This window comes from Dendrobates tinctorius, unplaced genomic scaffold (assembly GCF_039654945.1).
Source record: "Dendrobates tinctorius isolate UK_male_01 unplaced genomic scaffold, ASM3965494v1 ptg000632l, whole genome shotgun sequence".
Classification (NCBI taxonomy): Eukaryota; Metazoa; Chordata; class Amphibia; order Anura; family Dendrobatidae; genus Dendrobates; species Dendrobates tinctorius.
This window is the reverse complement of record NW_027362284.1, coordinates 112,778-139,597: the sequence shown is the minus strand read 5'-3', so window position 1 is coordinate 139,597 and position 26,820 is coordinate 112,778. Positions and strand designations below refer to the sequence as shown.

At 41.7% G+C, this 26,820-nt stretch overlaps 23 non-coding genes across 23 annotated transcripts; all 23 read right to left on the bottom strand.

Moving 5' to 3' along the window:
- Positions 1 to 966: 966 nt before the first annotated feature.
- Positions 967 to 1,039, bottom strand: TRNAR-ACG (transfer RNA arginine (anticodon ACG)). The gene has a single exon. It is a non-coding gene; the product is annotated as a tRNA-Arg (tRNA).
- A 1,594-nt stretch (positions 1,040 to 2,633) lies between these two features.
- On the bottom strand, positions 2,634 to 2,706 carry TRNAR-ACG (transfer RNA arginine (anticodon ACG)). Its single transcript has one exon. It is a non-coding gene; the product is annotated as a tRNA-Arg (tRNA).
- A 1,591-nt stretch (positions 2,707 to 4,297) lies between these two features.
- TRNAR-ACG (transfer RNA arginine (anticodon ACG)) lies at positions 4,298 to 4,370 on the bottom strand. Its single transcript has one exon. It is a non-coding gene; the product is annotated as a tRNA-Arg (tRNA).
- Positions 4,371 to 5,969: 1,599 nt separating this feature from the next.
- TRNAR-ACG (transfer RNA arginine (anticodon ACG)) lies at positions 5,970 to 6,042 on the bottom strand. The gene has a single exon. It is a non-coding gene; the product is annotated as a tRNA-Arg (tRNA).
- Positions 6,043 to 7,521: 1,479 nt separating this feature from the next.
- On the bottom strand, positions 7,522 to 7,594 carry TRNAR-ACG (transfer RNA arginine (anticodon ACG)). The gene has a single exon. It is a non-coding gene; the product is annotated as a tRNA-Arg (tRNA).
- A 1,479-nt stretch (positions 7,595 to 9,073) lies between these two features.
- Positions 9,074 to 9,146, bottom strand: TRNAR-ACG (transfer RNA arginine (anticodon ACG)). The gene has a single exon. It is a non-coding gene; the product is annotated as a tRNA-Arg (tRNA).
- Positions 9,147 to 10,404: 1,258 nt separating this feature from the next.
- Positions 10,405 to 10,476, bottom strand: TRNAH-GUG (transfer RNA histidin (anticodon GUG)). Its single transcript has one exon. It is a non-coding gene; the product is annotated as a tRNA-His (tRNA).
- Positions 10,477 to 11,941: 1,465 nt separating this feature from the next.
- TRNAH-GUG (transfer RNA histidin (anticodon GUG)) lies at positions 11,942 to 12,013 on the bottom strand. Its single transcript has one exon. It is a non-coding gene; the product is annotated as a tRNA-His (tRNA).
- An 8-nt stretch (positions 12,014 to 12,021) lies between these two features.
- Positions 12,022 to 12,094, bottom strand: TRNAR-ACG (transfer RNA arginine (anticodon ACG)). Its single transcript has one exon. It is a non-coding gene; the product is annotated as a tRNA-Arg (tRNA).
- Positions 12,095 to 13,577: 1,483 nt separating this feature from the next.
- Positions 13,578 to 13,650, bottom strand: TRNAR-ACG (transfer RNA arginine (anticodon ACG)). Its single transcript has one exon. It is a non-coding gene; the product is annotated as a tRNA-Arg (tRNA).
- A 1,414-nt stretch (positions 13,651 to 15,064) lies between these two features.
- Positions 15,065 to 15,136, bottom strand: TRNAH-GUG (transfer RNA histidin (anticodon GUG)). Its single transcript has one exon. It is a non-coding gene; the product is annotated as a tRNA-His (tRNA).
- Positions 15,137 to 15,144: 8 nt separating this feature from the next.
- TRNAR-ACG (transfer RNA arginine (anticodon ACG)) lies at positions 15,145 to 15,217 on the bottom strand. Its single transcript has one exon. It is a non-coding gene; the product is annotated as a tRNA-Arg (tRNA).
- Positions 15,218 to 16,633: 1,416 nt separating this feature from the next.
- TRNAH-GUG (transfer RNA histidin (anticodon GUG)) lies at positions 16,634 to 16,705 on the bottom strand. The gene has a single exon. It is a non-coding gene; the product is annotated as a tRNA-His (tRNA).
- An 8-nt stretch (positions 16,706 to 16,713) lies between these two features.
- On the bottom strand, positions 16,714 to 16,786 carry TRNAR-ACG (transfer RNA arginine (anticodon ACG)). Its single transcript has one exon. It is a non-coding gene; the product is annotated as a tRNA-Arg (tRNA).
- A 1,397-nt stretch (positions 16,787 to 18,183) lies between these two features.
- On the bottom strand, positions 18,184 to 18,255 carry TRNAH-GUG (transfer RNA histidin (anticodon GUG)). The gene has a single exon. It is a non-coding gene; the product is annotated as a tRNA-His (tRNA).
- Positions 18,256 to 18,263: 8 nt separating this feature from the next.
- TRNAR-ACG (transfer RNA arginine (anticodon ACG)) lies at positions 18,264 to 18,336 on the bottom strand. The gene has a single exon. It is a non-coding gene; the product is annotated as a tRNA-Arg (tRNA).
- A 1,485-nt stretch (positions 18,337 to 19,821) lies between these two features.
- On the bottom strand, positions 19,822 to 19,894 carry TRNAR-ACG (transfer RNA arginine (anticodon ACG)). The gene has a single exon. It is a non-coding gene; the product is annotated as a tRNA-Arg (tRNA).
- Positions 19,895 to 21,336: 1,442 nt separating this feature from the next.
- On the bottom strand, positions 21,337 to 21,408 carry TRNAH-GUG (transfer RNA histidin (anticodon GUG)). Its single transcript has one exon. It is a non-coding gene; the product is annotated as a tRNA-His (tRNA).
- An 8-nt stretch (positions 21,409 to 21,416) lies between these two features.
- On the bottom strand, positions 21,417 to 21,489 carry TRNAH-AUG (transfer RNA histidin (anticodon AUG)). The gene has a single exon. It is a non-coding gene; the product is annotated as a tRNA-His (tRNA).
- A 1,483-nt stretch (positions 21,490 to 22,972) lies between these two features.
- Positions 22,973 to 23,045, bottom strand: TRNAR-ACG (transfer RNA arginine (anticodon ACG)). The gene has a single exon. It is a non-coding gene; the product is annotated as a tRNA-Arg (tRNA).
- Positions 23,046 to 24,442: 1,397 nt separating this feature from the next.
- TRNAH-GUG (transfer RNA histidin (anticodon GUG)) lies at positions 24,443 to 24,514 on the bottom strand. The gene has a single exon. It is a non-coding gene; the product is annotated as a tRNA-His (tRNA).
- An 8-nt stretch (positions 24,515 to 24,522) lies between these two features.
- Positions 24,523 to 24,595, bottom strand: TRNAR-ACG (transfer RNA arginine (anticodon ACG)). Its single transcript has one exon. It is a non-coding gene; the product is annotated as a tRNA-Arg (tRNA).
- Positions 24,596 to 26,091: 1,496 nt separating this feature from the next.
- TRNAR-ACG (transfer RNA arginine (anticodon ACG)) lies at positions 26,092 to 26,164 on the bottom strand. The gene has a single exon. It is a non-coding gene; the product is annotated as a tRNA-Arg (tRNA).
- Between the last annotated feature and the right edge of the window lie 656 nt (positions 26,165 to 26,820).

Here is a 26,820-nt window from a genome sequence, read left to right as displayed (position 1 = left end):
GTTGAGAGAGAGAGAGAGAGAGAGAGAGAGAGAGAGAGAGAGAGAGAGAGAGAGAGAGAGAGAGAAGAGAGAGAGAGAGAGAGAGAGAGAGAGAGAGAGAGAGAGAGAGAGAGAGAGAGAGAGTGTTGAGCACCACCTGCACAGAGGGTGAGAAGGAAATTGTGAGACTTGTTCACCACCTCAAAGATAGAGTTAGAGACTTGTGCACCACCCTTGAAGAGGGTGAGAGAGAGGGGGAGAGAAAGATGCCTGAGAGACACCTGTTACTCAGTCGACTAACTAGCATTGCTGAGTACACGAATGCATGATGAAGTGTCAACTTGCTAATTACTGTTGGCAAGAGAGGCAGAGAAAGACGCTTAGGGTGTGTGCTCATGTTGCCAATTCTGCTGTGTAATTTTCCGCATGGATTTGTCTAAATCCACTTGTCAACATTGTCAACAGACTGTGGTTTATCTGTGATTAGCCTGTGGTTCTCCCCTGCGGTTTGACACCTGTCATGGAGCAGGTGCCAAACCGCTGCAGAATCTGCACAAAGAAGTGACATGCTGTGTATTAAAACTGCAGCAAATCTGCGTGGAAAATACTGAACTGTGGCCACTGCTTTTTGCATTGAGTTAAATGACACTTGATGATGAAGTGCCACACTTGCTAATTACTATTGTTTTTGCTTTAAAAGAATATCTTGTAAGAGAGGCTAAACATTTCTGTATAAATGTTATGGTCATTTGTGAAGTTCCTGTTTGTCTTAAGTTTTGTGAGGAGGTAGAATCACTGAATATTAACCATCGCATGCATAGAGAAGAATTGATGAAGAAGATGAAGTTTGCTGCCTATTTACTGATTGCAAAATTTCAAAAATCAGCTTATTTAAAGCTTTGTGCAGAATCTATAAGATGCCGTGACCCGGGGTTGCTGCGGCCACAACGCAGAGTACTAACCACTATACGATCACGGCAACATTCTCGAGCCAGGTAGGAGTCGAACCTACAATCTTCTGATCCGTAGTCAGACGCGTTATCCATTGCGCCACTGGCCCTTACGTTGATGTTTTCTTTTTCATGCACCATCATGCTAAAGCAAAGTAAAACCTGCAATAGGCTGTCATCGCCACATAAGTCTTTCTTTTCTTGCCAATCCACTCAGAATCTGAAACAAAATATTTTTGTTCAATCTGAAATTCATGTTTTAGAATGAACAATTTCTATCTTCCTGCATTCATGTGCGATGTTTCAATTTTTCTCACATTTTTCGAGAAAGCAAATTCACTAGTTGGCAGATAGAAAAAGAAATCATGCAAAAGAAACAATTTACAAGTTATATGTAAAGTTTCCTTTTACCTAATATTACTATCTTGAGAGTAACCAGCAAAATCACTACTTGGCAGACAAAAGTTGTCAAAAGGAAAGAAAAATAATAAAGATGATGAATTTTATTGTAGATTAGTGATGATCGACCGCTGAAAAGAGTTGATCGATTGCGCTTAGAGTGGGTGATGAGAGTGTGAGAGCTAAGCACCACCTGCAAAGAGGGTGAGAAAGAAATAGCGAGGCTTGTTCGCCACCCTCGAAGATAGAGGTAGAGACTTGCACACCACCCTCGAAGAGGGTGAGAGAGAGTGCCAGAGTAAGACGATGAAGCACAACCTGTTAGGAGAGAGAGAGAGAGAGAGAGAGAGAGAGAGAGAGAGAGAGAGAGAGAGAGAGAGAGAGAGAGAGAGAGAGAGAGAGAGAGAGAGAGAGAGAGAGAGAGAGAGAGAGAGAGAGAGAGAGAGAGAGTTGAGCACCACCTGCACAGAGGGTGAGAAGGAAATTGTGAGACTTGTTCACCACCCTCAAAGATAGAGTTAGAGACTTGTGCACCACCCTTGAAGAGGGTGAGAGAGGGGGAGAGAAAGATGCCTGAGAGACACCTGTTACTCAGTCGACTAACTAGCATTGCTGAGTACACGAATGCATGATGAAGTGTCAAACTTGCTAATTACTGTTGGCAAGAGAGGCAGAGAAAGACGCTTAGGGTGTGTGCTCATGTTGCCAATTCTGCTGTGGAATTTTCCGCATGGATTTGTCTAAATCCACTTGTCAACATTGTCAACAGACATGTGGTTTATCTGTGGATTAGCCTGTGGTTCTCCCCTGCGGTTTGACACCTGTCATGGAGCAGGTGCCAAACCGCTGCAGAATCTGCACAAAGAAGTGACATGCTGTGTATTTAAAACTGCAGCAAATCTTCGTGGAAAATACAGAACTGTGGCCACTGCTTTTTGCATTGAGTTAAATGACACTTGATGATGAAGTGCCACACTTGCTAATTACTATTGTTTTTGCTTTAAAAGAATATCTTGTAAGAGAGGCTAAACATTTCTGTATAAATGTTATGGTCATTTGTGAAGTTCCTGTTTGTCTTAAGTTTTGTGAGGAGGTAGAATCACTGAATATTAACCATCGCATGCATAGAGAAGAATTGATGAAGAAGATGAAGTTTGCTGCCTATTTACTGATTGCAAAATTTCAAAAATCAGCTTATTTAAAGCTTTGTGCAGAATCTATAAGATGCCGTGACACGGATTCGAACCGGGGTTGCTGCGGCCACAACGCAGAGTACTAACCACTATACGATCACGGCAACATTCTCGAGCCAGGTAGGAGTCGAACCTACAATCTTCTGATCCGTAGTCAGACGCGTTAGCCATTGCGCCACTGGCCCTTACGTTGATGTTTTCTTTTTCATGCACCATCATGCTAAAGCAAAGTAAAACCTGCAATAGGCTGTCATCGCCACATAAGTCTTTCTTTTCTTGCCAATCCACTCAGAATCTGAAACAAAATATTTTTGTTCAATCTGAAATTCATGTTTTAGAATGAACAATTTCTATCTTCCTGCATTCATGTGCGATGTTTCAATTTTTCTCACATTTTTCGAGAAAGCAAATTCACTAGTTGGCAGATAGTAAAAGAAATCATGCAAAAGAAACAATTTACAAGTTATATGTAAAGTTTCCTTTTACCTAATATTACTATCTTGAGAGTAACCAGCAAATCACTACTTGGCAGACAAAAGTTGTCAAAGGAAAGAAAAATATAAAGATGATGAATTTTATTGTAGATTAGTGATGATCGACCGCTGAAAAGAGTTGATCGATTGCGCTTAGAGTGGGTGATGAGAGTGTGAGAGCTAAGCACCACCTGCAAAGAGGGTGAGAAAGAAATAGCGAGGCTTGTTCGCCACCTCGAGATAGAGTAGAGACTTGCCACCACCCTCGAAGAGGGTGAGAGAGAGTGCCAGAGTAAGACGATGAAGCACAACCTGTTGAGAGAGAGAGAGAGAGAGAGAGAGAGAGAGAGAGAAGAGAGAGAGAGAGAGAGAGAGAGAGAGAGAGAGAGGAGAGAGAGAGAGAGAGAGAGAGAGAGAGAGAGAGAGAGAGGAGAGAGAGAGAGAGTGTTGAGCACCACCTGCACAGAGGGTGAGAAGGAAATTGTGAGACTTGTTCACCACCCTCAAAGATAGAGTTAGGAGACTTGTGCACCACCCTTGAAGAGGGTGAGAGAGAGGGAGAGAAAGATGCCTGAGAGACACCTGTTACTCAGTCGACTAACTAGCATTGCTGAGTACACGAATGCATGATGAAGTGTCAAACTTGCTAATTACTGTTGGCAAGAGAGGCAGAGAAAGACGCTTAGGGTGTGTGCTCATGTTGCCAATTCTGCTGTGGAATTTTCCGCATGGATTTGTCTAAATCCACTTGTCAACATTGTCAACAGACATGTGGTTTATCTGTGGATTAGCCTGTGGTTCTCCCCTGCGGTTTGACACCTGTCATGGAGCAGGTGCCAAACCGCTGCAGAATCTGCACAAAGAAGTGACATGCTGTGTATTTAAAACTGCAGCAAATCTTCGTGGAAAATACAGAACTGTGGCCACTGCTTTTTGCATTGAGTTAAATGACACTTGATGATGAAGTGCCACACTTGCTAATTACTATTGTTTTTGCTTTAAAAGAATATCTTGTAAGAGAGGCTAAACATTTCTGTATAAATGTTATGGTCATTTGTGAAGTTCCTGTTTGTCTTAAGTTTTGTGAGGAGGTAGAATCACTGAATATTAACCATCGCATGCATAGAGAAGAATTGATGAAGAAGATGAAGTTTGCTGCCTATTTACTGATTGCAAAATTTCAAAAATCAGCTTATTTAAAGCTTTGTGCAGAATCTATAAGATGCCGTGACACGGATTCGAACCGGGGTTGCTGCGGCCACAACGCAGAGTACTAACCACTATACGATCACGGCAACATTCTCGAGCCAGGTAGGAGTCGAACCTACAATCTTCTGATCCGTAGTCAGACGCGTTAGCCATTGCGCCACTGGCCCTTACGTTGATGTTTTCTTTTTCATGCACCATCATGCTAAAGCAAAGTAAAACCTGCAATAGGCTGTCATCGCCACATAAGTCTTTCTTTTCTTGCCAATCCACTCAGAATCTGAAACAAAATATTTTTGTTCAATCTGAAATTCATGTTTTAGAATGAACAATTTCTATCTTCCTGCATTCATGTGCGATGTTTCAATTTTTCTCACATTTTTCGAGAAAGCAAATTCACTAGTTGGCAGATAGTAAAAGAAATCATGCAAAAGAAACAATTTACAAGTTATATGTAAAGTTTCCTTTTACCTAATATTACTATCTTGAGAGTAACCAGCAAAATCACTACTTGGCAGACAAAAGTTGTCAAAAGGAAAGAAAAATAATAAAGATGATGAATTTTATTGTAGATTAGTGATGATCGACCGCTGAAAAGAGTTGATCGATTGCGCTTAGAGTGGGTGATGAGAGTGTGAGAGCTAAGCACCACCTGCAAAGAGGGTGAGAAAGAAATAGCGAGGCTTGTTCGCCACCCTCGAAGATAGAGGTAGAGACTTGCACACCACCCTCGAAGAGGGTGAGAGAGAGTGCCAGAGTAAGACGATGAAGCACAACCTGTTAGGAGAGAGAGAGAGAGAGAGAGAGAGAGAGAGAGAGAGAGAGAGAGAGAGAGAGAGAGAGAGAGAGAGAGAGAGAGAGAGAGAGAGAGAGAGAGAGAGAGAGAGAGAGAGAGAGAGAGAGAGAGAGAGAGAGAGAGAGTGTTGAGCACCACCTGCACAGAGGGTGAGAAGGAAATTGTGAGACTTGTTCACCACCCTCAAAGATAGAGTTAGAGACTTGTGCACCACCCTTGAAGAGGGTGAGAGAGAGGGGGAGAGAAAGATGCCTGAGAGACACCTGTTACTCAGTCGACTAACTAGCATTGCTGAGTACACGAATGCATGATGAAGTGTCAAACTTGCTAATTACTGTTGGCAAGAGAGGCAGAGAAAGACGCTTAGGGTGTGTGCTCATGTTGCCAATTCTGCTGTGTAATTTTCCGCATGGATTTGTCTAAATCCACTTGTCAACATTGTCAACAGACATGTGGTTTATCTGTGGATTAGCCTGTGGTTCTCCCCTGCGGTTTGACACCTGTCATGGAGCAGGTGCCAAACCGCTGCAGAATCTGCACAAAGAAGTGACATGCTGTGTATTTAAAACTGCAGCAAATCTGCGTGGAAAATACTGAACTGTGGCCACTGCTTTTTGCATTGAGTTAAATGACACTTGATGATGAAGTGCCACACTTGCTAATTACTATTGTTTTTGCTTTAAAAGAATATCTTGTAAGAGAGGCTAAACATTTCTGTATAAATGTTATGGTCATTTGTGAAGTTCCTGTTTGTCTTAAGTTTTGTGAGGAGGTAGAATCACTGAATATTAACCATCGCATGCATAGAGAAGAATTGATGAAGAAGATGAAGTTTGCTGCCTATTTACTGATTGCAAAATTTCAAAAATCAGCTTATTTAAAGCTTTGTGCAGAATCTATAAGATGCCGTGACCCGGGGTTGCTGCGGCCACAACGCAGAGTACTAACCACTATACGATCACGGCAACATTCTCGAGCCAGGTAGGAGTCGAACCTACAATCTTCTGATCCGTAGTCAGACGCGTTATCCATTGCGCCACTGGCCCTTACGTTGATGTTTTCTTTTTCATGCACCATCATGCTAAAGCAAAGTAAAACCTGCAATAGGCTGTCATCGCCACATAAGTCTTTCTTTTCTTGCCAATCCACTCAGAATCTGAAACAAAATATTTTTGTTCAATCTGAAATTCATGTTTTAGAATGAACAATTTCTATCTTCCTGCATTCATGTGCGATGTTTCAATTTTTCTCACATTTTTCGAGAAAGCAAATTCACTAGTTGGCAGATAGAAAAAGAAATCATGCAAAAGAAACAATTTACAAGTTATATGTAAAGTTTCCTTTTACCTAATATTACTATCTTGAGAGTAACCAGCAAAATCACTACTTGGCAGACAAAAGTTGTCAAAAGGAAAGAAAAATAATAAAGATGATGAATTTTATTGTAGATTAGTGATGATCGACCGCTGAAAAGAGTTGATCGATTGCGCTTAGAGTGGGTGATGAGAGTGTGAGAGCTAAGCACCACCTGCAAAGAGGGTGAGAAAGAAATAGCGAGGCTTGTTCGCCACCCTCGAAGATAGAGGTAGAGACTTGCACACCACCCTCGAAGAGGGTGAGAGAGAGTGCCAGAGTAAGACGATGAAGCACAACCTGTTAGGAGAGAGAGAGAGAGAGAGTTGAGCACCACCTGCACAGAGGGTGAGAAGGAAATTGTGAGACTTGTTCACCACCCTCAAAGATAGAGTTAGAGACTTGTGCACCACCCTTGAAGAGGGTGAGAGAGAGGGGGAGAGAAAGATGCCTGAGAGACACCTGTTACTCAGTCGACTAACTAGCATTGCTGAGTACACGAATGCATGATGAAGTGTCAAACTTGCTAATTACTGTTGGCAAGAGAGGCAGAGAAAGACGCTTAGGGTGTGTGCTCATGTTGCCAATTCTGCTGTGTAATTTTCCGCATGGATTTGTCTAAATCCACTTGTCAACATTGTCAACAGACATGTGGTTTATCTGTGGATTAGCCTGTGGTTCTCCCCTGCGGTTTGACACCTGTCATGGAGCAGGTGCCAAACCGCTGCAGAATCTGCACAAAGAAGTGACATGCTGTGTATTTAAAACTGCAGCAAATCTGCGTGGAAAATACTGAACTGTGGCCACTGCTTTTTGCATTGAGTTAAATGACACTTGATGATGAAGTGCCACACTTGCTAATTACTATTGTTTTTGCTTTAAAAGAATATCTTGTAAGAGAGGCTAAACATTTCTGTATAAATGTTATGGTCATTTGTGAAGTTCCTGTTTGTCTTAAGTTTTGTGAGGAGGTAGAATCACTGAATATTAACCATCGCATGCATAGAGAAGAATTGATGAAGAAGATGAAGTTTGCTGCCTATTTACTGATTGCAAAATTTCAAAAATCAGCTTATTTAAAGCTTTGTGCAGAATCTATAAGATGCCGTGACACGGGGTTGCTGCGGCCACAACGCAGAGTACTAACCACTATACGATCACGGCAACATTCTCGAGCCAGGTAGGAGTCGAACCTACAATCTTCTGATCCGTAGTCAGACGCGTTATCCATTGCGCCACTGGCCCTTACGTTGATGTTTTCTTTTTCATGCACCATCATGCTAAAGCAAAGTAAAACCTGCAATAGGCTGTCATCGCCACATAAGTCTTTCTTTTCTTGCCAATCCACTCAGAATCTGAAACAAAATATTTTTGTTCAATCTGAAATTCATGTTTTAGAATGAACAATTTCTATCTTCCTGCATTCATGTGCGATGTTTCAATTTTTCTCACATTTTTCGAGAAAGCAAATTCACTAGTTGGCAGATATAAAAAGAAATCATGCAAAAGAAACAATTTACAAGTTATATGTAAAGTTTCCTTTTACCTAATATTACTATCTTGAGAGTAACCAGCAAAATCACTACTTGGCAGACAAAAGTTGTCAAAAGGAAAGAAAAATAATAAAGATGATGAATTTTATTGTAGATTAGTGATGATCGACCGCTGAAAAGAGTTGATCGATTGCGCTTAGAGTGGGTGATGAGAGTGTGAGAGCTAAGCACCACCTGCAAAGAGGGTGAGAAAGAAATAGCGAGGCTTGTTCGCCACCCTCGAAGATAGAGGTAGAGACTTGCACACCACCCTCGAAGAGGGTGAGAGAGAGTGCCAGAGTAAGACGATGAAGCACAACCTGTTAGGAGAGAGAGAGAGAGAGAGTTGAGCACCACCTGCACAGAGGGTGAGAAGGAAATTGTGAGACTTGTTCACCACCCTCAAAGATAGAGTTAGAGACTTGTGCACCACCCTTGAAGAGGGTGAGAGAGAGGGGGAGAGAAAGATGCCTGAGAGACACCTGTTACTCAGTCGACTAACTAGCATTGCTGAGTACACGAATGCATGATGAAGTGTCAAACTTGCTAATTACTGTTGGCAAGAGAGGCAGAGAAAGACGCTTAGGGTGTGTGCTCATGTTGCCAATTCTGCTGTGGAATTTTCCGCATGGATTTGTCTAAATCCACTTGTCAACATTGTCAACAGACATGTGGTTTATCTGTGGATTAGCCTGTGGTTCTCCCCTGCGGTTTGACACCTGTCATGGAGCAGGTGCCAAACCGCTGCAGAATCTGCACAAAGAAGTGACATGCTGTGTATTTAAAACTGCAGCAAATCTGCGTGGAAAATACTGAACTGTGGCCACTGCTTTTTGCATTGAGTTAAATGACACTTGATGATGAAGTGCCACACTTGCTAATTACTATTGTTTTTGCTTTAAAAGAATATCTTGTAAGAGAGGCTAAACATTTCTGTATAAATGTTATGGTCATTTGTGAAGTTCCTGTTTGTCTTAAGTTTTGTGAGGAGGTAGAATCACTGAATATTAACCATCGCATGCATAGAGAAGAATTGATGAAGAAGATGAAGTTTGCTGCCTATTTACTGATTGCAAAATTTCAAAAATCAGCTTATTTAAAGCTTTGTGCAGAATCTATAAGATGCCGTGACCCGGGGTTGCTGCGGCCACAACGCAGAGTACTAACCACTATACGATCACGGCAACATTCTCAAGCCAGGTAGGAGTCGAACCTACAATCTTCTGATCCGTAGTCAGACGCGTTATCCATTGCGCCACTGGCCCTTACGTTGATGTTTTCTTTTTCATGCACCATCATGCTAAAGCAAAGAAAAACCTGCAATAGGCTGTCATCGCCACATAAGTCTTTCTTTTCTTGCCAATCCACTCAGAATCTGAAACAAAATATTTTTGTTCAATCTGAAATTCATGTTTTAGAATGAACAATTTCTATCTTCCTGCATTCATGTGCGATGTTCGCCACCCTCGCCACGAGAGTGTGAGAGCTAAGCACCACCTGCAAAGAGGGTGAGAAAGAAATAGCGAGGCTTGTTCGCCACCCTCGAAGATAGAGGTAGAGACTTGCACACCACCCTCGAAGAGGGTGAGAGAGAGTGCCAGAGTAAGACGATGAAGCACAACCTGTTAGGAGAGAGAGAGAGAGAGAGAGAGAGAGAGAGAGAGAGAGAGAGAGAGAGAGAGAGAGAGAGAGAGAGAGAGAGAGAGAGAGAGAGAGAGAGAGAGAGAGAGAGAGAGAGAGAGAGAGTTGAGCACCACCTGCACAGAGGGTGAGAAGGAAATTGTGAGACTTGTTCACCACCCTCAAAGATAGAGTTAGAGACTTGTGCACCACCCTTGAAGAGGGTGAGAGAGAGGGGGAGAGAAAGATGCCTGAGAGACACCTGTTACTCAGTCGACTAACTAGCATTGCTGAGTACACGAATGCATGATGAAGTGTCAAACTTGCTAATTACTGTTGGCAAGAGAGGCAGAGAAAGACGCTTAGGGTGTGTGCTCATGTTGCCAATTCTGCTGTGGAATTTTCCGCATGGATTTGTCTAAATCCACTTGTCAACATTGTCAACAGACATGTGGTTTATCTGTGGATTAGCCTGTGGTTCTCCCCTGCGGTTTGACACCTGTCATGGAGCAGGTGCCAAACCGCTGCAGAATCTGCACAAAGAAGTGACATGCTGTGTATTTAAAACTGCAGCAAATCTGCGTGGAAAATACTGAACTGTGGCCACTGCTTTTTGCATTGAGTTAAATGACACTTGATGATGAAGTGCCACACTTGCTAATTACTATTGTTTTTGCTTTAAAAGAATATCTTGTAAGAGAGGCTAAACATTTCTGTATAAATGTTATGGTCATTTGTGAAGTTCCTGTTTGTCTTAAGTTTTGTGAGGAGGTAGAATCACTGAATATTAACCATCGCATGCATAGAGAAGAATTGATGAAGAAGATGAAGTTTGCTGCCTATTTACTGATTGCAAAATTTCAAAAATCAGCTTATTTAAAGCTTTGTGCAGAATCTATAAGATGCCGTGACCCGGATTCGAACCGGGGTTGCTGCGGCCACAACGCAGAGTACTAACCACTATACGATCACAGCAACATTCTCGAGCCAGGTAGGAGTGCGTTATCCATTGCGCCACTGGCCCTTACGTTGATGTTTTCTTTTTCATGCACCATCATGCTAAAGCAAAGTAAAACCTGCAATAGGCTGTCATCGCCACATAAGTCTTTCTTTTCTTGCCAATCCACTCAGAATCTGAAACAAAATATTTTTGTTCAATCTGAAATTCATGTTTTAGAATGAACAATTTCTATCTTCCTGCATTCATGTGCGATGTTTCAATTTTTCTCACATTTTTCGAGAAAGCAAATTCACTAGTTGGCAGATAGAAAAAGAAATCATGCAAAAGAAACAATTTACAAGTTATATGTAAAGTTTCCTTTTACCTAATATTACTATCTTGAGAGTAACCAGCAAAATCACTACTTGGCAGACAAAAGTTGTCAAAAGGAAAGAAAAATAATAAAGATGATGAATTTTATTGTAGATTAGTGATGATCGACCGCTGAAAAGAGTTGATCGATTGCGCTTAGAGTGGGTGATGAGAGTGTGAGAGCTAAGCACCACCTGCAAAGAGGGTGAGAAAGAAATAGCGAGGCTTGTTCGCCACCCTCAAAGATAGAGGTAGAGACTTGCACACCACCCTCGAAGAGGGTGAGAGAGAGTGCCAGAGTAAGACGATGAAGCACAACCTGTTAGGAGAGAGAGAGAGAGAGAGAGAGAGTTGAGCACCACCTGCACAGAGGGTGAGAAGGAAATTGTGAGACTTGTTCACCACCCTCAAAGATAGAGTTAGAGACTTGTGCACCACCCTTGAAGAGGGTGAGAGAGAGGGGGAGAGAAAGATGCCTGAGAGACACCTGTTACTCAGTCGACTAACTAGCATTGCTGAGTACACGAATGCATGATGAAGTGTCAAACTTGCTAATTACTGTTGGCAAGAGAGGCAGAGAAAGACGCTTAGGGTGTGTGCTCATGTTGCCAATTCTGCTGTGGAATTTTCCGCATGGATTTGTCTAAATCCACTTGTCAACATTGTCAACAGACATGTGGTTTATCTGTGGATTAGCCTGTGGTTCTCCCCTGCGGTTTGACACCTGTCATGGAGCAGGTGCCAAACCGCTGCAGAATCTGCACAAAGAAGTGACATGCTGTGTATTTAAAACTGCAGCAAATCTGCGTGGAAAATACTGAACTCTGGCCACTGCTTTTTGCATTGAGTTAAATGACACTTGATGATGAAGTGCCACACTTGCTAATTACTATTGTTTTTGCTTTAAAAGAATATCTTGTAAGAGAGGCTAAACATTTCTGTATAAATGTTATGGTCATTTGTGAAGTTCCTGTTTGTCTTAAGTTTTGTGAGGAGGTAGAATCACTGAATATTAACCATCGCATGCATAGAGAAGAATTGATGAAGAAGATGAAGTTTGCTGCCTATTTACTGATTGCAAAATTTCAAAAATCAGCTTATTTAAAGCTTTGTGCAGAATCTATAAGATGCCGTGACCCGGATTCGAACCGGGGTTGCTGCGGCCACAACGCAGAGTACTAACCACTATACGATCACGGCAACATTCTCGAGCCAGGTAGGAGTCGAACCTACAATCTTCTGATCCGTAGTCAGACGCGTTATCCATTGCGCCACTGGCCCTTACGTTGATGTTTTCTTTTTCATGCACCATCATGCTAAAGCAAAGTAAAACCTGCAATAGGCTGTCATCGCCACATAAGTCTTTCTTTTCTTGCCAATCCACTTAGAATCTGAAACAAAATATTTTTGTTCAATCTGAAATTCATGTTTTAGAATGAACAATTTCTATCTTCCTGCATTCATGTGCGATGTTTCAATTTTTCTCACATTTTTCGAGAAAGCAAATTCACTAGTTGGCAGATAGAAAAAGAAATCATGCAAAAGAAACAATTTACAAGTTATATGTAAAGTTTCCTTTTACCTAATATTACTATCTTGAGAGTAACCAGCAAAATCACTACTTGGCAGACAAAAGTTGTCAAAAGGAAAGAAAAATAATAAAGATGATGAATTTTATTGTAGATTAGTGATGATCGACCGCTGAAAAGAGTTGATCGATTGCGCTTAGAGTGGGTGATGAGAGTGTGAGAGCTAAGCACCACCTGCAAAGAGGGTGAGAAAGAAATAGCGAGGCTTGTTCGCCACCCTCGAAGATAGAGGTAGAGACTTGCACACCACCCTCGAAGAGGGTGAGAGAGAGTGCCAGAGTAAGACGATGAAGCACAACCTGTTAGGAGAGAGAGAGAGAGAGAGAGAGTTGAGCACCACCTGCACAGAGGGTGAGAAGGAAATTGTGAGACTTGTTCACCACCCTCAAAGATAGAGTTAGAGACTTGTGCACCACCCTTGAAGAGGGTGAGAGAGAGGGGGAGAGAAAGATGCCTGAGAGACACCTGTTACTCAGTCGACTAACTAGCATTGCTGAGTACACGAATGCATGATGAAGTGTCAAACTTGCTAATTACTGTTGGCAAGAGAGGCAGAGAAAGACGCTTAGGGTGTGTGCTCATGTTGCCAATTCTGCTGTGGAATTTTCCGCATGGATTTGTCTAAATCCACTTGTCAACATTGTCAACAGACATGTGGTTTATCTGTGGATTAGCCTGTGGTTCTCCCCTGCGGTTTGACACCTGTCATGGAGCAGGTGCCAAACTGCTGCAGAATCTGCACAAAGAAGTGACATGCTGTGTATTTAAAACTGCAGCAAATCTGCGTGGAAAATACTGAACTGTGGCCACTGCTTTTTGCATTGAGTTAAATGACACTTGATGATGAAGTGCCACACTTGCTAATTACTATTGTTTTTGCTTTAAAAGAATATCTTGTAAGAGAGGCTAAACATTTCTGTATAAATGTTATGGTCATTTGTGAAGTTCCTGTTTGTCTTAAGTTTTGTGAGGAGGTAGAATCACTGAATATTAACCATCGCATGCATAGAGAAGAATTGATGAAGAAGATGAAGTTTGCTGCCTATTTACTGATTGCAAAATTTCAAAAATCAGCTTATTTAAAGCTTTGTGCAGAATCTATAAGATGCCGTGACCCGGGGTTGCTGCGGCCACAACGCAGAGTACTAACCACTATACGATCACGGCAACATTCTCGAGCCAGGTAGGAGTCGAACCTACAATCTTCTGATCCGTAGTCAGACGCGTTATCCATTGCGCCACTGGCCCTTACGTTGATGTTTTCTTTTTCATGCACCATCATGCTAAAGCAAAGTAAAACCTGCAATAGGCTGTCATCGCCACATAAGTCTTTCTTTTCTTGCCAATCCACTCAGAATCTGAAACAAAATATTTTTGTTCAATCTGAAATTCATGTTTTAGAATGAACAATTTCTATCTTCCTGCATTCATGTGCGATGTTTCAATTTTTCTCACATTTTTCGAGAAAGCAAATTCACTAGTTGGCAGATAGAAAAAGAAATCATGCAAAAGAAACAATTTACAAGTTATATGTAAAGTTTCCTTTTACCTAATATTACTATCTTGAGAGTAACCAGCAAAATCACTACTTGGCAGACAAAAGTTGTCAAAAGGAAAGAAAAATAATAAAGATGATGAATTTTATTGTAGATTAGTGATGATCGACCGCTGAAAAGAGTTGATCGATTGCGCTTAGAGTGGGTGATGAGAGTGTGAGAGCTAAGCACCACCTGCAAAGAGGGTGAGAAAGAAATAGCGAGGCTTGTTCGCCACCCTCGAAGATAGAGGTAGAGACTTGCACACCACCCTCGAAGAGGGTGAGAGAGAGTGCCAGAGTAAGACGATGAAGCACAACCTGTTAGGAGAGAGAGAGAGAGAGAGAGAGTTGAGCACCACCTGCACAGAGGGTGAGAAGGAAATTGTGAGACTTGTTCACCACCCTCAAAGATAGAGTTAGAGACTTGTGCACCACCCTTGAAGAGGGTGAGAGAGAGGGGGAGAGAAAGATGCCTGAGAGACACCTGTTACTCAGTCGACTAACTAGCATTGCTGAGTACACGAATGCATGATGAAGTGTCAAACTTGCTAATTACTGTTGGCAAGAGAGGCAGAGAAAGACGCTTAGGGTGTGTGCTCATGTTGCCAATTCTGCTGTGGAATTTTCCGCATGGATTTGTCTAAATCCACTTGTCAACATTGTCAACAGACATGTGGTTTATCTGTGGATTAGCCTGTGGTTCTCCCCTGCGGTTTGACACCTGTCATGGAGCAGGTGCCAAACCGCTGCAGAATCTGCACAAAGAAGTGACATGCTGTGTATTTAAAACTGCAGCAAATCTGCGTGGAAAATACTGAACTGTGGCCACTGCTTTTTGCATTGAGTTAAATGACACTTGATGATGAAGTGCCACACTTGCTAATTACTATTGTTTTTGCTTTAAAAGAATATCTTGTAAGAGAGGCTAAACATTTCTGTATAAATGTTATGGTCATTTGTGAAGTTCCTGTTTGTCTTAAGTTTTGTGAGGAGGTAGAATCACTGAATATTAACCATCGCATGCATAGAGAAGAATTGATGAAGAAGATGAAGTTTGCTGCCTATTTACTGATTGCAAAATTTCAAAAATCAGCTTATTTAAAGCTTTGTGCAGAATCTATAAGATGCCGTGACCCGGATTCGAACCGGGGTTGCTGCGGCCACAACGCAGAGTACTAACCACTATACGATCACAGCAACATTCTCGAGCCAGGTAGGAGTCGAACCTACAATCTTCTGATCCGTAGTCAGACGCGTTATCCATTGCGCCACTGGCCCTTACGTTGATGTTTTCTTTTTCATGCACCATCATGCTAAAGCAAAGTAAAACCTGCAATAGGCTGTCATCGCCACATAAGTCTTTCTTTTCTTGCCAATCCACTCAGAATCTGAAACAAAATATTTTTGTTCAATCTGAAATTCATGTTTTAGAATGAACAATTTCTATCTTCCTGCATTCATGTGCGATGTTTCAATTTTTCTCACATTTTTCGAGAAAGCAAATTCACTAGTTGGCAGATAGAAAAAGAAATCATGCAAAAGAAACAATTTACAAGTTATATGTAAAGTTTCCTTTTACCTAATATTAATATCTTGAGAGTAACCAGCAAAATCACTACTTGGCAGACAAAAGTTGTCAAAAGGAAAGAAAAATAATAAAGATGATGAATTTTATTGTAGATTAGTGATGATCGACCGCTGAAAAGAGTTGATCGATTGCGCTTAGAGTGGGTGATGAGAGTGTGAGAGCTAAGCACCACCTGCAAAGAGGGTGAGAAAGAAATAGCGAGGCTTGTTCGCCACCCTCGAAGATAGAGGTAGAGACTTGCACACCACCCTCGAAGAGGGTGAGAGAGAGTGCCAGAGTAAGACGATGAAGCACAACCTGTTAGGAGAGAGAGAGAGAGAGAGAGAGAGTTGAGCACCACCTGCACAGAGGGTGAGAAGGAAATTGTGAGACTTGTTCACCACCCTCAAAGATAGAGTTAGAGACTTGTGCACCACCCTTGAAGAGGGTGAGAGAGAGGGGGAGAGAAAGATGCCTGAGAGACACCTGTTACTCAGTCGACTAACTAGCATTGCTGAGTACACGAATGCATGATGAAGTGTCAAACTTGCTAATTACTGTTGGCAAGAGAGGCAGAGAAAGACGCTTAGGGTGTGTGCTCATGTTGCCAATTCTGCTGTGGAATTTTCCGCATGGATTTGTCTAAATCCACTTGTCAACATTGTCAACAGACATGTGGTTTATCTGTGGATTAGCCTGTGGTTCTCCCCTGCGGTTTGACACCTGTCATGGAGCAGGTGCCAAACCGCTGCAGAATCTGAACAAAGAAGTGACATGCTGTGTATTTAAAACTGCAGCAAATCTGCGTGGAAAATACTGAACTGTGGCCACTGCTTTTTGCATTGAGTTAAATGACACTTGATGATGAAGTGCCACACTTGCTAATTACTATTGTTTTTGCTTTAAAAGAATATCTTGTAAGAGAGGCTAAACATTTCTGTATAAATGTTATGGTCATTTGTGAAGTTCCTGTTTGTCTTAAGTTTTGTGAGGAGGTAGAATCACTGAATATTAACCATCGCATGCATAGAGAAGAATTGATGAAGAAGATGAAGTTTGCTGCCTATTTACTGATTGCAAAATTTCAAAAATCAGCTTATTTAAAGCTTTGTGCAGAATCTATAAGATGCCGTGACCCGGATTCGAACCGGGGTTGCTGCGGCCACAACGCAGAGTACTAACCACTATACGATCACGGCAACATTCTCGAGCCAGGTAGGAGTCGAACCTACAATCTTCTGATCCGTAGTCAGACGCGTTATCCATTGCGCCACTGGCCCTTACGTTGATGTTTTCTTTTTCATGCACCATCATGCTAAAGCAAAGTAAAACCTGCAATAGGCTGTCATCGCCACATAAGTCTTTCTTTTCTTGCCAATCCACTCAGAATCTGAAACAAAATATTTTTGTTCAATCTGAAATTCATGTTTTAGAATGAACAATTTCTATCTTCCTGCATTCATGTGCGATGTTTCAATTTTTCTCACATTTTTCGAGAAAGCAAATTCACTAGTTGGCAGATAGAAAAAAAAATCATGCAAAAGAAACAATTTACAAGTTATATGTAAAGTTTCCTTTTACCTAATATTACTATCTTGAGAGTAACCAGCAAAATCACTACTTGGCAGACAAAAGTTGTCAAAAGGAAAGAAAAATAATAAAGATGATGAATTTTATTGTAGATTAGTGATGATCGACCGCTGAAAAGAGTTGATCGATTGCGCTTAGAGTGGGTGATGAGAGTGTGAGAGCTAAGCACCACCTGCAAAGAGGGTGAGAAAGAAATAGCGAGGCTTGTTCGCCACCCTCGAAGATAGAGGTAGAGACTTGCACACCACCCTCGAAGAGGGTGAGAGAGAGTGCCAGAGTAAGACGATGAAGCACAACCTGTTAGGAGAGAGAGAGAGAGAGTTGAGCACCACCTGCACAGAGGGTGAGAAGGAAATTGTGAGACTTGTTCACCACCCTCAAAGATAGAGTTAGAGACTTGTGCACCACCCTTGAAGAGGGTGAGAGAGAGGGGGAGAGAAAGATGCCTGAGAGACACCTGTTACTCAGTCGACTAACTAGCATTGCTGAGTACACGAATGCATGATGAAGTGTCAAACTTGCTAATTACTGTTGGCAAGAGAGGCAGAGAAAGACGCTTAGGGTGTGTGCTCATGTTGCCAATTCTGCTGTGGAATTTTCCGCATGGATTTGTCTAAATCCACTTGTCAACATTGTCAACAGACATGTGGTTTATCTGTGGATTAGCCTGTGGTTCTCCCCTGCGGTTTGACACCTGTCATGGAGCAGGTGCCAAACCGCTGCAGAATCTGCACAAAGAAGTGACATGCTGTGTATTTAAATCTGCGTGGAAAATACTGAACTGTGGCCACTGCTTTTTGCATTGAGTTAAATGACACTTGATGATGAAGTGCCACACTTGCTAATTACTATTGTTTTTGCTTTAAAAGAATATCTTGTAAGAGAGGCTAAACATTTCTGTATAAATGTTATGGTCATTTGTGAAGTTCCTGTTTGTCTTAAGTTTTGTGAGGAGGTAGAATCACTGAATATTAACCATCGCATGCATAGAGAAGAATTGATGAAGAAGATGAAGTTTGCTGCCTATTTACTGATTGCAAAATTTCAAAAATCAGCTTATTTAAAGCTTTGTGCAGAATCTATAAGATGCCGTGACCCGGATTCGAACCGGGGTTGCTGCGGCCACAACACAGAGTACTAACCACTATACGATCACGGCAACATTCTCGAGCCAGGTAGGAGTCGAACCTACAATCTTCTGATCCGTAGTCAGACGCGTTATCCATTGCGCCACTGGCCCTTACGTTGATGTTTTCTTTTTCATGCACCATCATGCTAAAGCAAAGTAAAACCTGCAATAGGCTGTCATCGCCACATAAGTCTTTCTTTTCTTGCCAATCCACTCAGAATCTGAAACAAAATATTTTTGTTCAATCTGAAATTCATGTTTTAGAATGAACAATTTCTATCTTCCTGCATTCATGTGCGATGTTTCAATTTTTCTCACATTTTTCGAGAAAGCAAATTCACTAGTTGGCAGATAGAAAAAGAAATCATGCAAAAGAAACAATTTACAAGTTATATGTAAAGTTTCCTTTTACCTAATATTACTATCTTGAGAGTAACCAGCAAAATCACTACTTGGCAGACAAAAGTTGTCAAAAGGAAAGAAAAATAATAAAGATGATGAATTTTATTGTAGATTAGTGATGATCGACCGCTGAAAAGAGTTGATCGATTGCGCTTAGAGTGGGTGATGAGAGTGTGAGAGCTAAGCACCACCTGCAAAGAGGGTGAGAAAGAAATAGCGAGGCTTGTTCGCCACCCTCGAAGATAGAGGTAGAGACTTGCACACCACCCTCGAAGAGGGTGAGAGAGAGTGCCAGAGTAAGACGATGAAGCACAACCTGTTAGGAGAGAGAGAGAGAGAGAGAGAGAGTTGAGCACCACCTGCACAGAGGGTGAGAAGGAAATTGTGAGACTTGTTCACCACCCTCAAAGATAGAGTTAGAGACTTGTGCACCACCCTTGAAGAGGGTGAGAGAGAGGGGGAGAGAAAGATGCCTGAGAGACACCTGTTACTCAGTCGACTAACTAGCATTGCTGAGTACACGAATGCATGATGAAGTGTCAAACTTGCTAATTACTGTTGGCAAGAGAGGCAGAGAAAGACGCTTAGGGTGTGTGCTCATGTTGCCAATTCTGCTGTGGAATTTTCCGCATGGATTTGTCTAAATCCACTTGTCAACATTGTCAACAGACATGTGGTTTATCTGTGGATTAGCCTGTGGTTCTCCCCTGCGGTTTGACACCTGTCATGGAGCAGGTGCCAAACTGCTGCAGAATCTGCACAAAGAAGTGACATGCTGTGTATTTAAAACTGCAGCAAATCTGCGTGGAAAATACTGAACTGTGGCCACTGCTTTTTGCATTGAGTTAAATGACACTTGATGATGAAGTGCCACACTTGCTAATTACTATTGTTTTTGCTTTAAAAGAATATCTTGTAAGAGAGGCTAAACATTTCTGTATAAATGTTATGGTCATTTGTGAAGTTCCTGTTTGTCTTAAGTTTTGTGAGGAGGTAGAATCACTGAATATTAACCATCGCATGCATAGAGAAGAATTGATGAAGAAGATGAAGTTTGCTGCCTATTTACTGATTGCAAAATTTCAAAAATCAGCTTATTTAAAGCTTTGTGCAGAATCTATAAGATGCCGTGACCCGGGGTTGCTGCGGCCACTACGCAGAGTACTAACCACTATACGATCACGGCAACATTCTCGAGCCAGGTAGGAGTCGAACCTACAATCTTCTGATCCGTAGTCAGACGCGTTATCCATTGCGCCACTGGCCCTTACGTTGATGTTTTCTTTTTCATGCACCATCATGCTAAAGCAAAGTAAAACCTGCAATAGGCTGTCATCGCCACATAAGTCTTTCTTTTCTTGCCAATCCACTCAGAATCTGAAACAAAATATTTTTGTTCAATCTGAAATTCATGTTTTAGAATGAACAATTTCTATCTTCCTGCATTCATGTGCGATGTTTCAATTTTTCTCACATTTTTCGAGAAAGCAAATTCACTAGTTGGCAGATAGAAAAAGAAATCATGCAAAGGAAACAATTTACAAGTTATATGTAAAGTTTCCTTTTACCTAATACTAATATCTTGAGAGTAACCAGCAAAATCACTACTTGGCAGACAAAAGTTGTCAAAAGGAAAGAAAAATAATAAAGATGATGAATTTTATTGTAGATTAGTGATGATCGACCGCTGAAAAGAGTTGATCGATTGCGCTTAGAGTGGGTGATGAGAGTGTGAGAGCTAAGCACCACCTGCAAAGAGGGTGAGAAAGAAATAGCGAGGCTTGTTCGCCACCCTCGAAGATAGAGGTAGAGACTTGCACACCACCCTCGAAGAGGGTGAGAGAGAGTGCCAGAGTAAGACGATGAAGCACAACCTGTTAGGAGAGAGAGAGAGAGAGAGAGAGAGAGAGAGAGAGAGAGAGAGAGAGAGAGTTGAGCACCACCTGCACAGAGGGTGAGAAGGAAATTGTGAGACTTGTTCACCACCCTCAAAGATAGAGTTAGAGACTTGTGCACCACCCTTGAAGAGGGTGAGAGAGAGGGGGAGAGAAAGATGCCTGAGAGACACCTGTTGCTCAGTCGACTAACTAGCATTGCTGAGTACACGAATGCATGATGAAGTGTCAAACTTGCTAATTACTGTTGGCAAGAGAGGCAGAGAAAGACGCTTAGGGTGTGTGCTCATGTTGCCAATTCTGCTGTGGAATTTTCCGCATGGATTTGTCTAAATCCACTTGTCAACATTGTCAACAGACATGTGGTTTATCTGTGGATTAGCCTGTGGTTCTCCCCTGCGGTTTGACACCTGTCATGGAGCAGGTGCCAAACCGCTGCAGAATCTGCACAAAGAAGTGACATGCTGTGTATTTAAAACTGCAGCAAATCTGCGTGGAAAATACTGAACTGTGGCCACTGCTTTTTGCATTGAGTTAAATGACACTTGATGATGAAGTGCCACACTTGCTAATTACTATTGTTTTTGCTTTAAAAGAATATCTTGTAAGAGAGGCTAAACATTTCTGTATAAATGTTATGGTCATTTGTGAAGTTCCTGTTTGTCTTAAGTTTTGTGAGGAGGTAGAATCACTGAATATTAACCATCGCATGCATAGAGAAGAATTGATGAAGAAGATGAAGTTTGCTGCCTATTTACTGATTGCAAAATTTCAAAAATCAGCTTATTTAAAGCTTTGTGCAGAATCTATAAGATGCCGTGACCCGGATTCGAACCGGGGTTGCTGCGGCCACAACGCAGAGTACTAACCACTATACGATCACGGCAACATTCTCGAGCCAGGTAGGAGTCGAACCTACAATCTTCTGATCCATAGTCAGACGCGTTAGCCATTGCGCCACTGGCCCTTAAGTTGATGTTTTCTTTTTCATGCCCCATCATGCTAAAGCAAAGTAAAACCTGCAATAGGCTGTCATCGCCACATAAGTCTTTCTTTTCTTGCCAATCCACTCAGAATCTGAAACAAAATATTTTTGTTCAATCTGAAATTCATGTTTTAGAATGAACAATTTCTATCTTCCTGCATTCATGTGCGATGTTTCAATTTTTCTCACATTTTTCGAGAAAGCAAATTCACTAGTTGGCAGATAGAAAAAGAAATCATGCAAAAGAAACAATTTACAAGTTATATGTAAAGTTTCCTTTTACCTAATATTACTATCTTGAGAGTAACCAGCAAAATCACTACTTGGCAGACAAAAGTTGTCAAAAGGAAAGAAAAATAATAAAGATGATGAATTTTATTGTAGATTAGTGATGATCGACCGCTGAAAAGAGTTGATCGATTGCGCTTAGAGTGGGTGATGAGAGTGTGAGAGCTAAGCACCACCTGCAAAGAGGGTGAGAAAGAAATAGCGAGGCTTGTTCGCCACCCTCGAAGATAGAGGTAGAGACTTGCACACCACCCTCGAAGAGGGTGAGAGAGAGTGCCAGAGTAAGACGATGAAGCACAACCTGTTAGGAGAGAGAGAGAGAGAGAGAGAGTTGAGCACCACCTGCACAGAGGGTGAGAAGGAAATTGTGAGACTTGTTCACCACCCTCAAAGATAGAGTTAGAGACTTGTGCACCACCCTTGAAGAGGGTGAGAGAGAGGGGGAGAGAAAGATGCCTGAGAGACACCTGTTACTCAGTCGACTAACTAGCATTGCTGAGTACACGAATGCATGATGAAGTGTCAAACTTGCTAATTACTGTTGGCAAGAGAGGCAGAGAAAGACGCTTAGGGTGTGTGCTCATGTTGCCAATTCTGCTGTGGAATTTTCCGCATGGATTTGTCTAAATCCACTTGTCAACATTGTCAACAGACATGTGGTTTATCTGTGGATTAGCCTGTGGTTCTCCCCTGCGGTTTGACACCTGTCATGGAGCAGGTGCCAAACCGCTGCAGAATCTGCACAAAGAAGTGACATGCTGTGTATTTAAAACTGCAGCAAATCTGCGTGGAAAATACTGAACTGTGGCCACTGCTTTTTGCATTGAGTTAAATGACACTTGATGATGAAGTGCCACACTTGCTAATTACTATTGTTTTTGCTTTAAAAGAATATCTTGTAAGAGAGGCTAAACATTTCTGTATAAATGTTATGGTCATTTGTGAAGTTCCTGTTTGTCTTAAGTTTTGTGAGGAGGTAGAATCACTGAATATTAACCATCGCATGCATAGAGAAGAATTGATGAAGAAGATGAAGTTTGCTGCCTATTTACTGATTGCAAAATTTCAAAAATCAGCTTATTTAAAGCTTTGTGCAGAATCTATAAGATGCCGTGACCCGGGGTTGCTGCGGCCACAAAGCAGAGTACTAACCACTATACGATCACAGCAACATTCTCGAGCCAGGTAGGAGTCGAACCTACAATCTTCTGATCCGTAGTCAGACGCGTTATCCATTGCGCCACTGGCCCTTACGTTGATGTTTTCTTTTTCATGCACCATCATGCTAAAGCAAAGTAAAACCTGCAATAGGCTGTCATCGCCACATAAGTCTTTCTTTTCTTGCCAATCCACTCAGAATCTGAAACAAAATATTTTTGTTCAATCTGAAATTCATGTTTTAGAATGAACAATTTCTATCTTCCTGCATTCATGTGCGATGTTTCAATTTTTCTCACATTTTTCGAGAAAGCAAATTCACTAGTTGGCAGATAGAAAAAGAAATCATGCAAAAGAAACAATTTACAAGTTATATGTAAAGTTTCCTTTTACCTAATATTACTATCTTGAGAGTAACCAGCAAAATCACTACTTGGCAGACAAAAGTTGTCAAAAGGAAAGAAAAATAATAAAGATGATGAATTTTATTGTAGATTAGTGATGATCGACCGCTGAAAAGAGTTGATCGATTGCGCTTAGAGTGGGTGATGAGAGTGTGAGAGCTAAGCACCACCTGCAAAGAGGGTGAGAAAGAAATAGCGAGGCTTGTTCGCCACCCTCGAAGATAGAGGTAGAGACTTGCACACCACCCTCGAAGAGGGTGAGAGAGAGTGCCAGAGTAAGACGATGAAGCACAACCTGTTAGGAGAGAGAGAGAGAGAGTTGAGCACCACCTGCACAGAGGGTGAGAAGGAAATTGTGAGACTTGTTCACCACCCTCAAAGATAGAGTTAGAGACTTGTGCACCACCCTTGAAGAGGGTGAGAGAGAGGGGGAGAGAAAGATGCCTGAGAGACACCTGTTACTCAGTCGACTAACTAGCATTGCTGAGTACACGAATGCATGATGAAGTGTCAAACTTGCTAATTACTGTTGGCAAGAGAGGCAGAGAAAGACGCTTAGGGTGTGTGCTCATGTTGCCAATTCTGCTGTGGAATTTTCCGCATGGATTTGTCTAAATCCACTTGTCAACATTGTCAACAGACATGTGGTTTATCTGTGGATTAGCCTGTGGTTCTCCCCTGCGGTTTGACACCTGTCATGGAGCAGGTGCCAAACCGCTGCAGAATCTGCACAAAGAAGTGACATGCTGTGTATTTAAATCTGCGTGGAAAATACTGAACTGTGGCCACTGCTTTTTGCATTGAGTTAAATGACACTTGATGATGAAGTGCCACACTTGCTAATTACTATTGTTTTTGCTTTAAAAGAATATCTTGTAAGAGAGGCTAAACATTTCTGTATAAATGTTATGGTCATTTGTGAAGTTCCTGTTTGTCTTAAGTTTTGTGAGGAGGTAGAATCACTGAATATTAACCATCGCATGCATAGAGAAGAATTGATGAAGAAGATGAAGTTTGCTGCCTATTTACTGATTGCAAAATTTCAAAAATCAGCTTATTTAAAGCTTTGTGCAGAATCTATAAGATGCCGTGACCCGGATTCGAACCGGGGTTGCTGCGGCCACAACACAGAGTACTAACCACTATACGATCACGGCAACATTCTCGAGCCAGGTAGGAGTCGAACCTACAATCTTCTGATCCGTAGTCAGACGCGTTATCCATTGCGCCACTGGCCCTTACGTTAATTTTCTTTTTCATGAAACATCATGCTAAAGCAAAGTAAAACCTGCAATAGGCTGTCATCGCCACATAAGTCTTTCTTTTCTTGCCAATCCACTCAGAATCTGAAACAAAATATTTTTGTTCAATCTGAAATTCATGTTTTAGAATGAACAATTTCTATCTTCCTGCATTCATGTGCGATGTTTCAATTTTTCTCACATTTTTCGAGAAAGCAAATTCACTAGTTGGCAGATAGAAAAAGAAATCATGCAAAAGAAACAATTTACAAGTTATATGTAAAGTTTCCTTTTACCTAATATTACTATCTTGAGAGTAACCAGCAAAATCACTACTTGGCAGACAAAAGTTGTCAAAAGGAAAGAAAAATAATAAAGATGATGAATTTTATTGTAGATTAGTGATGATCGACCGCTGAAAAGAGTTGATCGATTGCGCTTAGAGTGGGTGATGAGAGTGTGAGAGCTAAGCACCACCTGCAAAGAGGGTGAGAAAGAAATAGCGAGGCTTGTTCGCCACCCTCGAAGATAGAGGTAGAGACTTGCACACCACCCTCGAAGAGGGTGAGAGAGAGTGCCAGAGTAAGACGATGAAGCACAACCTGTTAGGAGAGAGAGAGAGAGAGAGAGAGAGAGTTGAGCACCACCTGCACAGAGGGTGAGAAGGAAATTGTGAGACTTGTTCACCACCCTCAAAGATAGAGTTAGAGACTTGTGCACCACCCTTGAAGAGGGGGAGAGAGAGGGGGAGAGAAAGATGCCTGAGAGACACCTGTTACTCAGTCGACTAACTAGCATTGCTGAGTACACGAATGCATGATGAAGTGTCAAACTTGCTAATTACTGTTGGCAAGAGAGGCAGAGAAAGACGCTTAGGGTGTGTGCTCATGTTGCCAATTCTGCTGTGGAATTTTCCGCATGGATTTGTCTAAATCCACTTGTCAACATTGTCAACAGACATGTGGTTTATCTGTGGATTAGCCTGTGGTTCTCCCCTGCGGTTTGACACCTGTCATGGAGCAGGTGCCAAACCGCTGCAGAATCTGCACAAAGAAGTGACATGCTGTGTATTTAAAACTGCAGCAAATCTGCGTGGAAAATACAGAACTGTGGGCACTGTTTTTTGCATTGAGTTAAATGACACTTGATGATGAAGTGCCACACTTGCTAATTACTATTGTTTTTGCTTTAAAAGAATATCTTGTAAGAGAGGCTAAACATTTCTGTATAAATGTTATGGTCATTTGTGAAGTTCCTGTTTGTCTTAAGTTTTGTGAGGAGGTAGAATCACTGAATATTAACCATCGCATGCATAGAGAAGAATTGATGAAGAAGATGAAGTTTGCTGCCTATTTACTGATTGCAAAATTTCAAAAATCAGCTTATTTAAAGCTTTGTGCAGAATCTATAAGATGCCGTGACCCGGATTCGAACCGGGGTTGCTGCGGCCACAACGCAGAGTACTAACCAATATACAATCACGGCAACATTCTCGAGCCAGGTAGGAGTCGAACCTACAATCTTCTGATCCGTAGTCAGACGCGTTATCCATTGCGCCACTGGCCCTTACGTTGATGTTTTCTTTTTCATGCACCATCATGCTAAAGCAAAGTAAAACCTGCAATAGGCTGTCATCGCCACATAAGTCTTTCTTTTCTTGCCAATCCACTCAGAATCTGAAACAAAATATTTTTGTTCAATCTGAAATTCATGTTTTAGAATGAACAATTTCTATCTTCCTGCATTCATGTGCGATGTTTCAATTTTTCTCACATTTTTCGAGAAAGCAAATTCACTAGTTGGCAGATAGAAAAAGAAATCATGCAAAAGAAACAATTTACAAGTTATATGTAAAGTTTCCTTTTACCTAATATTACTATCTTGAGAGTAACCAGCAAAATCACTACTTGGCAGACAAAAGTTGTCAAAAGGAAAGAAAAATAATAAAGGTGATGAATTTTATTGTAGATTAGTGATGATCGACCGCTGAAAAGAGTTGATCGATTGCGCTTAGAGTGGGTGATGAGAGTGTGAGAGCTAAGCACCACCTGCAAAGAGGGTGAGAAAGAAATAGCGAGGCTTGTTCGCCACCCTCGAAGATAGAGGTAGAGACTTGCACACCACCCTCGAAGAGGGTGAGAGAGAGTGCCAGAGTAAGACGATGAAGAGAGAGAGAGAGAGATAGAGAGAGAGAGAGAGAGAGAGTTGAGCACCACCTGCAC